The sequence below is a fragment of the Castor canadensis genome, chromosome 17 (genome assembly GCF_047511655.1).
Source record: "Castor canadensis chromosome 17, mCasCan1.hap1v2, whole genome shotgun sequence".
NCBI lineage: Eukaryota > Metazoa > Chordata > Mammalia > Rodentia > Castoridae > Castor > Castor canadensis.
In genome coordinates this window covers 60,645,953-60,661,327 of record NC_133402.1, presented here as the reverse complement: position 1 = coordinate 60,661,327, position 15,375 = coordinate 60,645,953, and the positions used below count along the sequence as shown (strand labels likewise).

The window sequence follows — 15,375 nt, the reverse complement described above, 5'->3', positions numbered from 1 at the left end:
GCAATTTCTGCTGCCAGGAGCATAACAACATAAAACATTATGTTTTAAAGATAACTGTCACATTTTCTTATCAACGTTTATTTAGGGTTGCTTTTACTTCCTGAATTCTTTCCCTGAGTTCTTTAAAAAATGGCTATGGGATCCTGCTCCTGGTCAGCCTGAGCCAGGGCTGACTCATGGGTCAGTTTACATATGCTGAGTCATCAGATGAAGGTTTGGGGGCAGATCTCCTTCATTTCAGTGCCTCATGAGTTGCTTGCCAATGTGCTTCTCTGCGAGGGATATTTGATTTGAGGTCTTCCTTTCTGCCACAGAGAACTTTTCAAGTTATAATATCCAAGCTTCCTCTGCACTTGATGTTTCTTAAACAGTTTAATTTTCTTGCTCAATAGCAGTGCTCTGTCTTTCTGAGGCAAATACACCCCTTTCTGCTCTAGAAGCTTCTGACTGGGGGAAAAAAAAAACAAAGGTGAGGGAGGGATATGAGACAGTGTGTTCAGATGAGTTGCAGCTCTAGGGCTGCAACCTTTTCTCAAAGACATCGGCCATTCCTACTTCCCCTGGATGTGATTGTTGGCAATAAATGTACAGAGAACATAAAATCACATTGCAAGGCAAGAGTTACTTTGCTTTGTGCATTTTCCTATTTCCTGTTTTTGTCTTGTACACAGTAATTAACAGTCTTTTCTTTTATGGTGCTTGTTGAATGATAATCAGTTTTTCCTGGATCTCAGAAGACCATAGAGGAGGTGCCACCTTGAGGGTTGAAGGAAGATGAATCTAACAAGAAAAGCAAGTTCTTGGGAGCAGGTTATAGGTCAGGGACAGCCATCCAGGAGCAGAGTTGCTTAGTTTCCTTGTCAAATTCTCCTTGATAGGAGGAAATATCTCTGACCATGCACCTAACTGCTTTTAGAAGAGTGAAGTAAGAACCTGTGTTTTAAAAAATAACCTTTATCCTAAGGATATGAAAATTAGATGGGTCAATGCAACAGACTTTTAGCCAGTCTTAACCTGGGTGAAGTCAGCTTGAGTATCCTCAACTTGAGTATCCTTTCCTTTCACAGGAGTGTGGCAGCTAAGAACACCCACCACTGGGATCCAATCCTGCCTTCACCATTTACCAAAAAGGTGACCTTGGTCAAGTTACTCTCCTGGACCGAGGTTTTCTTACCTGTAAAATGTTCATGGTGATAGTAGTTAATGCATGGGTTTTTACAAGAATTTTAAATGAGTTAGCACATGCAAAGCATTTGAATCTGAGTCTGGAATATAAGAAATCCTTAAGTGAACCCCATTAACTGTGGAACTTTACTGTATTGTCACTTAGTTTCCTAGGTTTTGCTGCCTGGTGTTGGGTACCTTGTCTGGGCATACATAGTCTTCCCACTTCATTTTCATAACCAGCAAACTCTGAAATCTGCATGGAATTTGGAATATGCTTTGGCACTGAATCACACATAGTCTTCACCTCTGCCCTGAGTACTATCCCACTTGGTCTGAAGGCAATCCAGCACCATTCTCTTTACTCTGTGCCTTCTCCGGAACCACAGAGCTCCAAGGCCTGGAAACTGTACTTCCTACAATCTAATCATATCTAGTCACGGTTTTCTTTTTTTTTTTTTTAATTTTACACTTGTCTGAAGGTGACTGACAGCAATGGCTAAGTAAGTTTTGCTGCTAATTTACCTCCAAAGGTTTATTTAGCACAGCAGAAATATCTTTTCTCTTGATAAAAAGAAAATGAAATGTGTACTTGTGGTTTTTTTTAAAGAGTAACAGCAAAGAGGTACACATGGATGAGTGTGAAGGAGAGAAGAGCACATATTGCTCCCATAGCAGTGGGGGCAGCCATCCAGATCCCCACCAGAAGGCAGATGGTATGGAGTGAGGCTAGAGACCTTTGTGCATCCTCCCTCTCCCAAGACCTTGGATCTGATAATTCCCTCTATGAAATCCCTTCCTGTGTAAAATACCTAGAGCATTTTTTCACTGTTCTGACAAAATTCATACTGATAGGTCTACTTTATACTGGATAATATACGTGGAGCACTTACTATATGCTCTGAACTGTTTTAAGCATTTCATCCTTACATCAATGTGGTTAAACAATGGTACCTTTCCTGATACTAAAGATAAGAAACTGGGCCACAGAGAAGGTAGGTCACATGTGTACTATTATTACAATGCTCTACCAACTCATTTTATTGAATATTCGTTATATGTCTGGCATTGTGGGAAATTATTAAATAAGCAAGGAGTCTCGAGTTTTCCAAAGGTTGCACAGCTAGTCAAAAGTCATCTCTTTCCAACTCCATATAATACACTGTCTCTTCCTCTAAAATCTTTGCTATCTCTTACACAGAGATACCTACCATGGGAAAAGAGGATGGATAAATTGCCACAGTTAAAGGTTCTGATCAAAAACAAGTTGTCTGCGCTCTGTGCTATGTGCTATTTGCATTTTACCAAAGAAACTGCTTTATTCAAGAGAATGAACCTAAAATGGTGGGTCTTGGGGTCCAGGGATAGTTTGGTATTTTTACATAAGGCAGAAGTAGGAGGAGAAAGTACATGGTGGAATGGGGGCAAACAAAAAGAGTAAAGGAATGGAATAAGACAAGCAGAAGAAGGAGGGAGGAAGGAGCAAGGAGTGTCAGCCACATGTAAGAATAAAGGCAGCAAAGAAAATCTTCCTATTTCCTATTTCTACCAGGGGATCAAATTGCCTATACTTGCTGGGACTAAGAGCAATTACTAAAATATTCATCGTCTTGCCCTAGATTTACATCAGAATGCACAATCCATAAGTGTTAGTTATTTTGGTTGCTTGATAAAAATTTAACATTCTGATTAACATACATATAATAGTCTGATTTTATTACGTTGTATAAAGACTTCAAATATATATGGTGTCTGTGCTTTTTGAAAGTGTAAGAAAAGAGATAAGGCTCAGACAGTCAAAGAAAGATTGCTTTCATTAAATTATGCAGTTATTGAATTTTTCCCTCTATTCTGTGCTCTCTCTGTTCTCAAAGCTGTCTGACACATGAGTAATAACTTGGGGTGAGAATTTCCCCTAGGTTTCTGGAAGCAATCCTTGAAGATATTATTTAAATAATGAGGAGGTTCTTTACCAAAGATCCACAGTGAAGATGTGTTGGAAAGAGTCAGACAGGCTGGCTAAGTGTGCAGAGGCTATTTGGGATACTGTAAGCTCTGGTTATAGTTTCTTGGACATCTTGAAGCTAAAGAATACTGATCACCTTCTCTGTGCTGAGTACCTTTAAAAACCCTTCAAAAGAGGTAGACATATTCATCTTTTAAAAAAAATATAGATAAGGAAACTGAGGCTTGGATAACCTTATCTAAGATTGAGCTAGAAGGGTTGCTATGGGGTCATCTTACACTCATTGCTTCTTGTTTTGGAGATTAGAGTCATAAACCGAACTGCCAGGCCAAATGAACTTTTCAGATCACTGAATCTTGAATGAACTGGCTCCAGGATTGAAATTTAAAGCCGAGTCTTCAATCTCCTATGAGGTCTATATGCACCTTCTGCTCTCACATCCTTCCAGTACATTCTCTTCTGCTTTATTCAGCCTGGGACTGTGATTGGTGCTTGTGCTGACTGATATCCATAGCAGGGCTGCATTTAAGGCCCCAATCCTGTTAGGCCACACCACCCTCCTGCTAAGGAAAGGGGGACTCCATCCTCCTGTTAATCACATGAAGGGGCTCTGCACTGCATGTCACAGGTCAGATGAAGAATAGGTGTGTGAGGTTAGAACCAGGCATCCTTTGTATATAGCAGAGAGCATGAGGACTGGCCACCACAGCTGCTCCTCAATGCAGCCTTATTGCCCATATTCCAGGGCTCTGGACTAGGCCTGTGGAGTCAGTAGCTGCTCACTTTACCTTGGGAAGCATCAGCAAGCAGAGCCACCCCAGGTTCCTTAGGCTGGCTTCCTCCCTAGCTCATAGCAGATGGGGGTGGGTAATCAACTCTGTCCCCTTTGCTCATTGGCATTGTCCAAGGCCCACGGGATTGTCTTGTCGCTCACCAACTCCTGCCTAGGCCTGCACTCCAGAACACTCTTCATCCCAAATCATCCAGTATTCACTCCTAGTATGATCCAAATTTACTCATCTTTCTTTTATCAAGTCCTGCACTATGCAGATAATGGGTGACCATACCAGAAGTATAGTGGCTAGATTTATGATCCTAAAGTACCCAGAGCTACATAGGACACACCTGACAGGGTGCCATCACGCCACCCTAAGAACGATACTTTAATTGAAGACCTTCCAAACTGAGGTACATATAGGAAGGTGATCTGATGTTAATTGCAAAACAAACCACAAAGGAATTAGCAAATTATTTAAGAAGAATGGGTGGTGAAGAAACTGGATAGATGAAGAGCATGTGTTCTCTGGGGTCACACTGTTAAGGTGACTACTGACTTTTTCCCCCTTGCAGTGCTGGGACCAACCCATGGCCTATTGCATGCTAGGTAAGTGCTCTCCCAGAACTATATCCACAGCCCTGAATGAATAGTTTTTGTGGGAGAGGGTGCTGGGATTTGAACTCAGGGCCTGAGTCACACACCCATTTCTTGACTGATTTTTTTTGATAAGTGATTTTTAAAGGCGTGAACATTTTGTGTTATCTATGGAGATTTAAAGTTAGGAGAAAAATAAAATTACCTATTCACTAATATTGCATCACTAGGCAAATTTGAATCATTACTAAATTGACTACTGTGCCTCTTAATAAACTGTGCTTAAAAGTTTGAAAACATTAAAAAGAATGGTAGGTGGGAGGCATGACAGTCACTGTCACATGGGGAGGAGGGTCACTAAGTGTAAGATGTTCCAGGGGATAAAGCTAAAAAAGAAGAGTAGGGGATAAAAAGAATATCTGTTTTAAGGTAGGAACAACCAGCTATACCACTCCTAGGGATATATCCGAAGGAATATAAGTCAGGTTCCAATAAAGACACTTGCACACCCATGTTTATTGCAGAATTATTAACAATAGCTAAGCTACGGAAACAACCAAGATGCCCCACTACTGACGAATGGATTAAGAAAATGTATTATTTATAAAGAAGAATGAAATCTTCTTGTTGCAGGTAAATGGATGGAACTGGAGAACATCATCATAAATGAAGTTAGCCAGGTTCAGAAAGCCAAAGCTGCATGTTTTCTCTCATATGTGGAAAACAGACCCAATTAAAATGCAAGCAATATTATGAAAAACAGGTCATGCTAAGGGGAGGTCACTAACAGGAGAAGGAAGTTAAAAAGGTGAAATGTTTATGTACTTTGTATACAAGAATGAACACAGAATCACCATAAGAAGGGGACTAAGGTAGAAAGGAGAAAAATAGAGGGGATGAAATAATTCAGGTTCAAATACAGATATACATGGAAATGTCACAGTGAAACTCCATGTGTAGCTATCATAAACAAACAAAAATGTCTCTTATCAAAAATGGAGAACAGGAAGGAAAGACAGGTCCCATCTAGGAGCTGGTACCAGTGGGAGGGGGGAGGATATAGGGCTGTAGGAGGGTGATTATGGCAGAAATATTATGTACTTATGTATGAAAACAGAAAAAGGAGACCTGTTGAACCTGTTCCAGGAATGGAGGAAGGGAGGATAAAGGAGAATGAATGGAGGAGGTGAGTTCAACTTGTAAGAACTTTTGTAAATGTCACAATGTGCCTCCATTTCAACAATAATATAATAAAAATGTTTTAAAAAAAAGATAGGAAAGAAGTCCTAATTGGACTGTCCTTCTCTGGGAGTGAAGATCTTGTTCCTTCTGGTATCCAAGCAGGAGAGGGTGATGTCTGCACAGGGATGCTACTGGAGGGAGTTCAGGGAAGAAGACTGGACCATAAACTTCCAGAGTCTCCTCTTTATTCAAGATTCCAGGATCACCATGTTCTTAAATATTGATGGACAATAGGGGAGTAACTAAATAAACTGTTCAATTCACAATCTGAAATCTTGACAACCTCTAAAAAGAATGAATTAGAGCTATGGGTGCTTATACAGAACCAAGTTTACAACATGCTGTAAATCCAAAAAAGCAAGCTTCAGATAGATATTTCCATATAATACTATATATTTTCTTTGCATGATATGTGGAACCATGAATACAAATGTGTACATGCACATGCAGGTTAGGAGAAATAGCACTAAATATAGGGGAGGAACTTGGGACTAGAAATGACAGTAAGAGTATAGAGAGGTGTTTAGCTCATTCAGCAATGTCCCTTTCCAACAAGGAGAATATATTTGTATATTACATCTGGCATTACAAATGAAAGGAGAAGTGCTAATGACTACGAGGGTATTTGAAATTTAATTGCATGATAATTGATTCTTTCATTCACCAACATCCAACACCTCCTACAGGGGACCAGCATGATGGAGAAAGACTGAGTTTTTCCCCTCAAGGTGCTTATGGTAGGAGAGAGCACACAGCTCAGGAATGGGGTCCCAGAGTGCAAAGGCCACAGCCTGGAGAGTCTTAGTGTGGCACATTAGTACTTCAAGATTGAAAGACAATATGAGGCAGAGTGACAGAAACATAGTCTACTTGAGAAACTCAAGTAAGTCTGTTACAGCTGCTTGGAGGCAGTGAGAGAGGAAGCTAAAGATACAGGGAGAACTTAGACAATAGTGAGCCTTGTTGGGTAAGTTCAAGAGTGTAGACTTTAGCCTAAAAGCAACGAAGAACTGTAAGCAATTGACAGACTTATGGTCTTGTCTCGGGGCAGCTGAAGGAGATTTCTGGATGAGGGTGCGGGTGGTCCTCAAGACACAGCCTACAAGCTTTCTACTTACATGCACGTAGTCTTGATATCAAAGGAGTGCAACAGAATCAACTTGCAATTATCTACATGCAGATTAATTGCCTTGTGGATTACCTATGGCAAATGAGAAATGTGAATCCTAAACTGATTTTCCATTCTTGCACAGGATACTGATGGCTGCCTTTCTGTCATTAGTCACCAGCTCCTGTAGGTCTGCAAACTAATTTTAACACTGGACTGAGCCAAACCGAATCCAGAAGGTAATTCTCTGCTAAAAATTATTAACATAATGCATCAGAAAGCCAAGTGGATATGACTGTTCACTCAGGGAATTTCACTGCATGCACAAGTGTTCCCAAGAAACTGGGTAGCATACTTTCGGTCACCACCACCTCCACTGGGTGAAACTGTGCTTGAATCTTGGCTCTTCTGTAGGTTTGTGCTGGTTGGCAGATTACTTAATCCCTAGGTCTCTGTTTCTTCTTGTGATGTCTAACACAGATGGGCAGGGGAGTCTGTGCAGGGTTAGGGTCAAAGGCAGCATGTATGCTAAGAATTGAAAAGCAAACAGTCAAAATTACATTTGGAAAAAAATCTCTGAAATCCCTGTTTAAATTGTGAGCACTGGGTTCTCAGAATCCTCCAAAACTTCATTTTCCCTACATTGTATGAATTTGTGGAGGTTGAAATTTACTTTGAAGATTTGGGGAAAAAATGGTAAGTAGGGTGAAGGGCAGACCATGTTGAAGATTTCTCATTATCCAAATGTGGGCTAGTTCCAGTAAATTAAATGTGTGTTATACTTCAACTCAATTTTACTATTGAAACTATTACAACTGCCTAAAAGGATTATTATTATTATTATTGGGATAATGGATATATACACACCCCGACCAGGTACATTTATATGTGGAGGGGAGTTGAATTATCAAACATATCATAAGGGCTTTGTGGCTTCTCCTTATACCTACAATCTTGTCTAATTGAGAACTGATTACTCATCCTTGTCAACCACTCACTCTAGAATGAATTTTAAATAATAGAGCTGAAAAGTGCAATTTATGAGGAAGAAATAGGCCAGGAAAGAGAATGATCAACTGAAGTCACTCTGGTCAAGAGCACAGAGCTGGGATGAGGTCCAGACTCTCCTGAAAGCCAGTCCAGTGTTCTGTCCATTGCACCACACTGACCCTTCACAGAAGTCAGCCTCTGTATGTCCAGGGCATGAGCCACCACTCCTTGACCAACTCCAACTCTGCAAAATCGTTGTTAAAAATCCTGTTCATATTAATATAGTGAACAGATTATCTGGGTACTGCTAGTGGACTATTTGGAAGAAGGAAAGGGGAAATGCTACTATGAATTAGAGGCTCAGAATTTCCTAAGAAACCAAGAATATGCTGAGCTATGCTCATCTTCATAGCTATTTAGGTACTTGTCACCATCTAACCCTTGCCCAAATCCTACCTCGATAGTAAGTAGGTCTCTATAAAGACCTTCCCTTCTTGGATACACAACACAGACAGGGACTACCTGAATTTCCCCCGAGAGGAAACATCCAGGAGAGGAACATGCTTTCTCAGCAGTGGTACAAAGCTGGTCAGGATACAGTGTGGCTTTCTCACAGTGAATCATCTGAGCAGTACAGAAATGGCTTGCTATTTCCTTTAGTCTCTGTGACCTCAGCTCAAGCAAGTGCATGATTTCCCTGAGGATAACAAGAGAAAAACTGGAAGGTGCATTCAGATTTCAGGCATCTGTACCCAGATGAGAACGCCTCTTTCCTGCAGGGTGTATAGAATGTTGGCTGATGTGCTCATTGGTGCCAAACACCTGACTAAAAAGGTGTCATTTCCAGATGTGTCAGAGAAACCAGATGTGTAGTGTGCTCCAGCTACTGCCACGTCTGTCAAGTTGAACTCTGTCTCTGGTTTAGGAGTCACATCCTATGAGCACTGCAATCATTCCTGGGGTGTGATTCGGTGTATTTTGGAAGCAGGGCTTTGCAGTTAAGCAAGCAGAGAGTCAAGTCCTGGCCCTTCACTGTAATAGACAGCAGGTTCCTTGTGCCTTGATTCTTCATTCCTGAAACGGGAACAATGGTGGCAACCTCCCAGAATCATTACACAGGTGTCATGATGCATGCAAGGTTCGTACTATGTGAGGGTGACATGTCAGGTATACAATGAAGAGTGGGTCTTCTCGGAAGAGACAGGGAAGGTTGTGTTTTGTTCAACATTGTATCCCCAGCACTTAGTGGGAGGCCAGGGCTCAACAGAAATGAATAAGGGAGTGAATGCATGAATACCTGAATGGCTTCAGATTTTCAACCCTGGATATACTTAGAAATGTCCTTGAAATTTATGCTTGCAGAATTGAATTAGTTAAGCCTCCGCCATGAACATCAAGTTAGCACCACTTCAAAGTTGAATTTCTGAAAAGCTCCCTTCTACCATTTCTTTTCATTGTGTCTACCTCTAAGCCTGCAGCCCACAGGAGAGAGTAGTCAGCAGGTTGAGTACCTTCTCAACACTGTGGACAGGGGCTCTGCACCCTCTGCCCAAGAGCTGCAGTTTCGGGCAGTGTAGACAGTGCTGCACTTCAACAGGAAACCAGATCTGCCTTGCAAATGCCCCAGACTTGCAGAAGTGAGTGTAGCCTCCATCAGCACGATGGAAGTGTGCACAAAGCCTCAGGAAGGACTGCTATTCCTCAAAGCATAGAAATCTAGCTGTGGCAAGATTGAGAAAACCTACTTCCAGAATTGATAGCAGAGGTTTCTGTCCCACCAATGAAATGGACATGAAAAATCTATCAATGGCCACCAATGTGACTAGATGGAAGTAAATTTGCCAAGCTAGAAGTTTAAGGGGTGAGAATCAATTTATTCCTTGCTTTCCTCCAATCCAGAAATGAAAATTCAAGACCCACCCAAAAAACCACCTGTGTTTTTCTACTGTGTGGAGCCTCGTTTGAGCAGCCAGGATGCTCCCCCAACACCCACCAGAATCAGGTCCCCCACTCATGCTGAGAATCACCACAGTGCACACAGCATGGACTTTGATAAGATAGAAGGTTGGAATCTCCAGTTTTTGAAAATCTGAGAGCAACATGGGTGTGGAATAGAAGGCATAGCGGTGACACTTTTTTTCTTAAAGAAATGGTTCTCACAGGAAGGCATTATGACAGTGGCAAAGAAGTGCAGAGATCTGGGAGCTCTTCATTGTAGAAAATACTGTTTTCTACATACTGCGTCTTCTCAGACAATGATATAACCAGAAAGTGGTGGCAGTGGGAGGTATTAATGATAACAGGTGAGATTTACTGAGCCCTTCCTATACACCAGACATGGTTACAGTACTTTATAAGTATTGGCTCATTTTATTGTCCCAATAAAGGAGAGAAAAGGTACAACTCACTCAAAGTCTTTATATGCAAAGACAACAAATAATGTGAATGCACAATGGAATGAATAAAAAAGGTGACAGAAAGGAAAAGGATTGTAACAGAGCCCAAAAATACAGTATCGGAATTAAAATTTGAATTGTTAGCACACACACACAAAACAACGCACAATGAACACTGGAAAACGGAGTCAGTGATATAAAACATAAGAAGGAAGGATGTCAGAGGCAGGAAAATGTCAAAGCAACAAGCACCGGTGTCAGAACACCACCTATGCACAGTGGACAGGGGTGTGGGAGTATCTGTATTTTATTAGTAAACAAATTTGTAATAAATTTCTCTGGCCTAAAATAAAAAAAAATCACAATAAGTTTAAATGATTTCATTATATTACATAAAAAGAAAGAAAATCAGTGAATAGAAACATTTTCCTAGATAGAGACAGCTAAATTTATTTGGTTGAGAGTTAATAAAAATTAGTTTTGAGACAATTAGTGAACTGTTTTTAATAAAAACAAATTAAGTTGGAACCTTCTCTCCAATCCTACATCAAAACAAACACCAATAGATTAAAGAGTTAATTTTCAAATGTGCCTTGTATAAACTTGGATGAACAATATTACCAGTGTTTGGATTTTGGGATGGAGAGTTTTTTCTTTTTGCTTAGCGCAAAAAAAAGAAAACACTCATGGATTAGACTACTATAGTTTAAAATTTATATCCAAAATGACCTACTCAAAATTTAAAAGCACAAAAAGGAAATAAGATTTTTTTTTGCCAAAATACAATAGGCAATTGGTTAATCTTTTACAAAGGAAGTTAGAGACAGACATTTTTCCATTTTAATAGAAAAGCAATAATCACTCTGATAATAAATATACATGAATATGAAACTTACAAAACAAAAAACATATACCTTGTAACCATTTATGCAACATTCATACTCTCCAATAACCAACAAAATGCAAAGTATCATGCAACAACAATTTTATTAAATTGGCAAAACAGGAGAGAGAGCAGCAGATATTTTTTTAACTGCTAGCAAACCAGTTTCTTTTTTGAGAGCCAGTTCTGCACAGGGTATGAACACTAATAATGTGTGTACTTGACCCAGCAATTCAACTCTTAAGAATTTACCCCAAGCAACAGTCAAACAAGTGCATCCAGGTATATTCATGAGGAGTTTTACCAAGTACAGGATACTCTACCTACTTTGTTCTTGCTGAACATGATTATTTTAATAAAATGCTACCAACATCAGTCCAAACACAGGTGTTCTTATACATCTGAATTTGTGGTGCATGTTCTCAACTGCCATCTCACTTACTTTTTAAAACAAATTCCTGAAGAAGGCATTATTTTTATTATTATTATCCCTATTTAAAGACATTGAAAGACAGGAAGGGTAAATCACACATAGTGTGAGTTAAAGTTGTCAGAAAGTTTGGTCTGATGTCTGAAATCATGACAATAAGACTGAAAATGCATTAGAATGGGAAGGGTGAATCATTTCTACCAGCTCCTTTCTCTTTCAAATAAAGGAACTGGAATTTAGAGAGGGGATGTTGCTTATGAAGGTCCACAAGATGACTGTGGAATATCCCTTCTCTCGTTCAAACTCATTGCATGATGCAGACTTTCCTGGGAAGGAGGACCCCCTTGACCCACTCTCAAAGCTCTTCACTGTTTGTGAACTCATTAGGGAAAAGATGGGTCAATTCTGGAAAAACAGTGAAGGATGATCTGAAGAAAGGTCTTAGAATCTTCCAGTCTCACACCCTAACCATATAGGGCTCTAGGTACACAGGCACCTGAGCAGGTAACAAGGGAGCAATACAGGAGAAGGAGGGAACCAATACCAACCTATTAATCTGGCACGCAGGCCAGGCAGGCTCTGATCCCTCCTGGAAGGAGGAATCTGGGTTCGGCAGATATTGTGGATTCCACAACTGCCATCTCAAGCACCAGCTGTCTACACCCAGGTGTCTGAGCATTGTCTGCATAGACCATAGACGAATAGAAGTCTGAGAAACAAACCCATCAGAGCCTCCCCAAGGATCCTACAGATTCTAACAGGGCAAGTACAAATGTCTCCTCCGCACCGTCTCAGGGAAGCTTCCCTAGGAGGTTTTATTAAACCTGATCTCAGCCTCCTTCTTCAGCTGCTCCAAATGCACTTGACAGTGGTGTATTTATCAGATACTTCATTATTTAAAAGAGGAAGTCCTCAAGAGTTGGCTTGGGGAGCTAGTTCAGGTCTGGAAGATAAGCGGCAGCCGTGTTTGGTTTGCACATGTCAGGTGTCCTCATATTTGATAAGCCAGGGCCCTTATGGAACACTTCTAGCTCATTTCCTGCTGACTGGAGCTATGATTGCTTGATCCGTTCCTTTAGGGCCACATTGTCAAATCCCTGCCCTGCCCTTCTTCCTTAGCCTCTGCACACAAGCCAGGGGAAGAAAAGCCCAGAAGCCCTGAAGGGTCATCCTGGTCTGCAGGAGCCCTGTCTTTCTCCCCATGCTTCTGCCTCCTGCTGAGACAGGGCTGCACCACAGAGAAGAGAACCTGGCTCTCTGGGCTCCATTCCTGGTTCTCTTAACTCCCCTGAGTCCTCTACCAGATAATATACCTTCCTGCTCCTATAAACAGACTAATTTGGACTTGTTTACAGCTCTGCATCTCAGCTGCAGTATTTCCACAGGCAGAAATTTGTTACTAATAAAAGCGAATGTTTTGAAGTCAGTGAATGATCTATTTTAATTTTGTTTTAATAGAAGTGGATTCAAGGTTATATCTATCGTAAGATCCTCTACTCCTGTGCATTCTGGTGTATTTTCTGTGCAGATACACTGAGACAGAGCTCCCAGTCACCAGCAACAAAGTGCAAACTCCTGCTTGGATCCAGAGGGTGTGTTGCTTTGCATCCACTCTGTGGAAAGGGACAATTATTTGGAGATTTGTCAGCATGGCTGATTGCATGGATAAGGAGCTTCTTAGAATAGCAACCCTTCCTTACTGCCCTTTGGCTTCCAGCCCTGGACAGGAGGCCCACAGGAGGTGCTCCATCATCATGGGACAGCATGGGGCAGTGTTTAGACTGATGGGTTCACTGGGAGCCAAGTCCAACTAGTAGCTGTGTCCAGTCCTCTCTCCTCTTCACTACTATGGCTTTCCTAACCCTCTCTACTCACTGACATCCCCAGCCTTCCACAGCACATGCATCACCTGGAAATTGCCTTTCTCTGAACTCCTTTTTCCAGATGTGGTCAACATGATCATCGCACATCATCACACATTCAGGGGCTTCGTATGCATCTGTTCTGTCCTCATGTCTGTGCTGTGCATGGCTCCTAGGTAGGCAGCATGTCTTCTGCCTCTGTTGAATGCATGTCTCCCATCAGCACTGAGGACTGCATGTGAGCTCAATAAATACATGAACTGAGCTAATAGGTATACACATGCAGTTATAATGATAAAGAGATAAAACCATAGAATTTGGGTGTGGAATCCTAAAAATCCTCTTTGGGGATGGTGTGATAGTTGACAAGTTATTTAAGCTTCCTGACTTCTGATTTCCTCAACTTTATAATGCAAATAATAAGGTCTATCTCAACCTGTGTGTTTTCTACAATTTATAAAAAATGTCTGTCCTCTTCTCAGATGCCTCCCTCGCTTCTTCCTCCTGACTCTCACATTTCCTTTTAAGAACCATTAGCGGGTGAATAATCTCCTGAAGTCCATCAATGTGTTATTATTTGGGAAGGTCAGTTTCTTCCCAATACCCTCAGTTAACCAACATAGGAAATGGGCAGGTCTGACCAATCACAGTGCTATTGCAATCTTGTTTCTGTGGGGCAGTAACAGGGAAGTAAGACCATAGGCCACTGTAAGGACCTAATGAGCTCACATTGCCCTCCTGATGGGGGTCACTCTCAGCATACTCAGTTCCCCCACGAAGGAGCACCTGGGTGCATCTGGAGCAACAGACTGAGTGTCACACTGTTACCTCTATTCCAGATCCCACCCACCCTCCAGTTCTGTCCTTAAAAATAAAGTCTTTCTTTTATAATCACCCTGTCCAAATTAAGACAAAACCACATATACACACCCAAATAAGTCTAGTAGTTAATCTTCCAAGCAGTTAATATATGGTAGACACTAAGAATTTCCCATGGGTTCATTAGTTACTGCTTCAGAGTCTGTGAGGTGGGTGTTGTGATTTCCCCACATACAGGTGATGGGAGAAGGCACAGCAACAGGGTGAGTAGCTTATATAAGCTGTGATGATGATCCATGCAGGTGGAGACCATGAAGTTGGCTTCAGAGTCTGAGCTCTGAATACTGCCCTGCCTGACTCCATGCCATCACATCATCTTGGATGGTACAAGTGAAAACAGCTACCACCTGTGAGCACCTTCCATATGTCAGATGCTAATAAGATATCATTCTTTCTACACTCAAGAAAGAGAAATTAGGGTTTTGAAAAGTTAAATGGCTTAAGAGCACAGAGACAAAAAATTGTGAAGCAGGAACTGAAAGTCAAGCCTTTATAAGATGCCACTTTGCTCTCAAAGGACACTTCTGGGGAGCAGAAGGAAAGGGAAGCTTCAGGGCGATTAATTACAAGAGAACAGCCTCATTGGGTGGGCCCAGCTCCACCATTCTAGTAAAACCCTCAAGAGACATTCCTCCTGCATCTTTGTCCCCTTTGATAGTATCTAACAATGAGACAGAAGCCCAGGGTTTATTTCCTTCCATGCACCAGAACCCATGGTAAGTAAAATCTTTGGAGCCTTCTTTTCTTCCTCCTCCTCCCTCTCCATCTTTGTGCATAACACCATTCATTACCACCCTGGAATCTCTCCAAGACAAGCACTGCCAGGAGAAGCCATTGTCTTGTCAGAAAAGTCCATTAAGGCTGTCAGGCTCCCTAACAAATCAATCAGGCACCAGGAGGCCTTTCAAAACGATATCATTTGCCATTCAGGCGGAAACAAACAACTATCCCAGGTGAGCTGCAGAGGCACGGGATGTGTGCCAAATTGCACCGTGGGCTCAGGAAAGGAGCTAACATTTCCCACCAGCTAACAGCACAGTGAGCTTCCTTCTCCCATCCTAAAAAAATGCAAGCAACCAAACA

General features: G+C 41.4%; 1 protein-coding gene and 1 non-coding gene across 2 annotated transcripts in view; both read right to left on the bottom strand.

Annotated features, from left to right (window-relative positions):
• Window positions 1-15,375, bottom strand: part of Clstn2 (calsyntenin 2) — a 565,999-nt gene that overhangs the window by 309,338 nt on the left and 241,286 nt on the right. The gene's annotated exons all lie outside the window — the stretch shown is intronic.
• LOC141418704 (small nucleolar RNA SNORA19) lies at window positions 1,635-1,756 on the bottom strand. Its single transcript, XR_012443358.1, has one exon. It is a non-coding gene; the product is annotated as a small nucleolar RNA SNORA19 (small nucleolar RNA).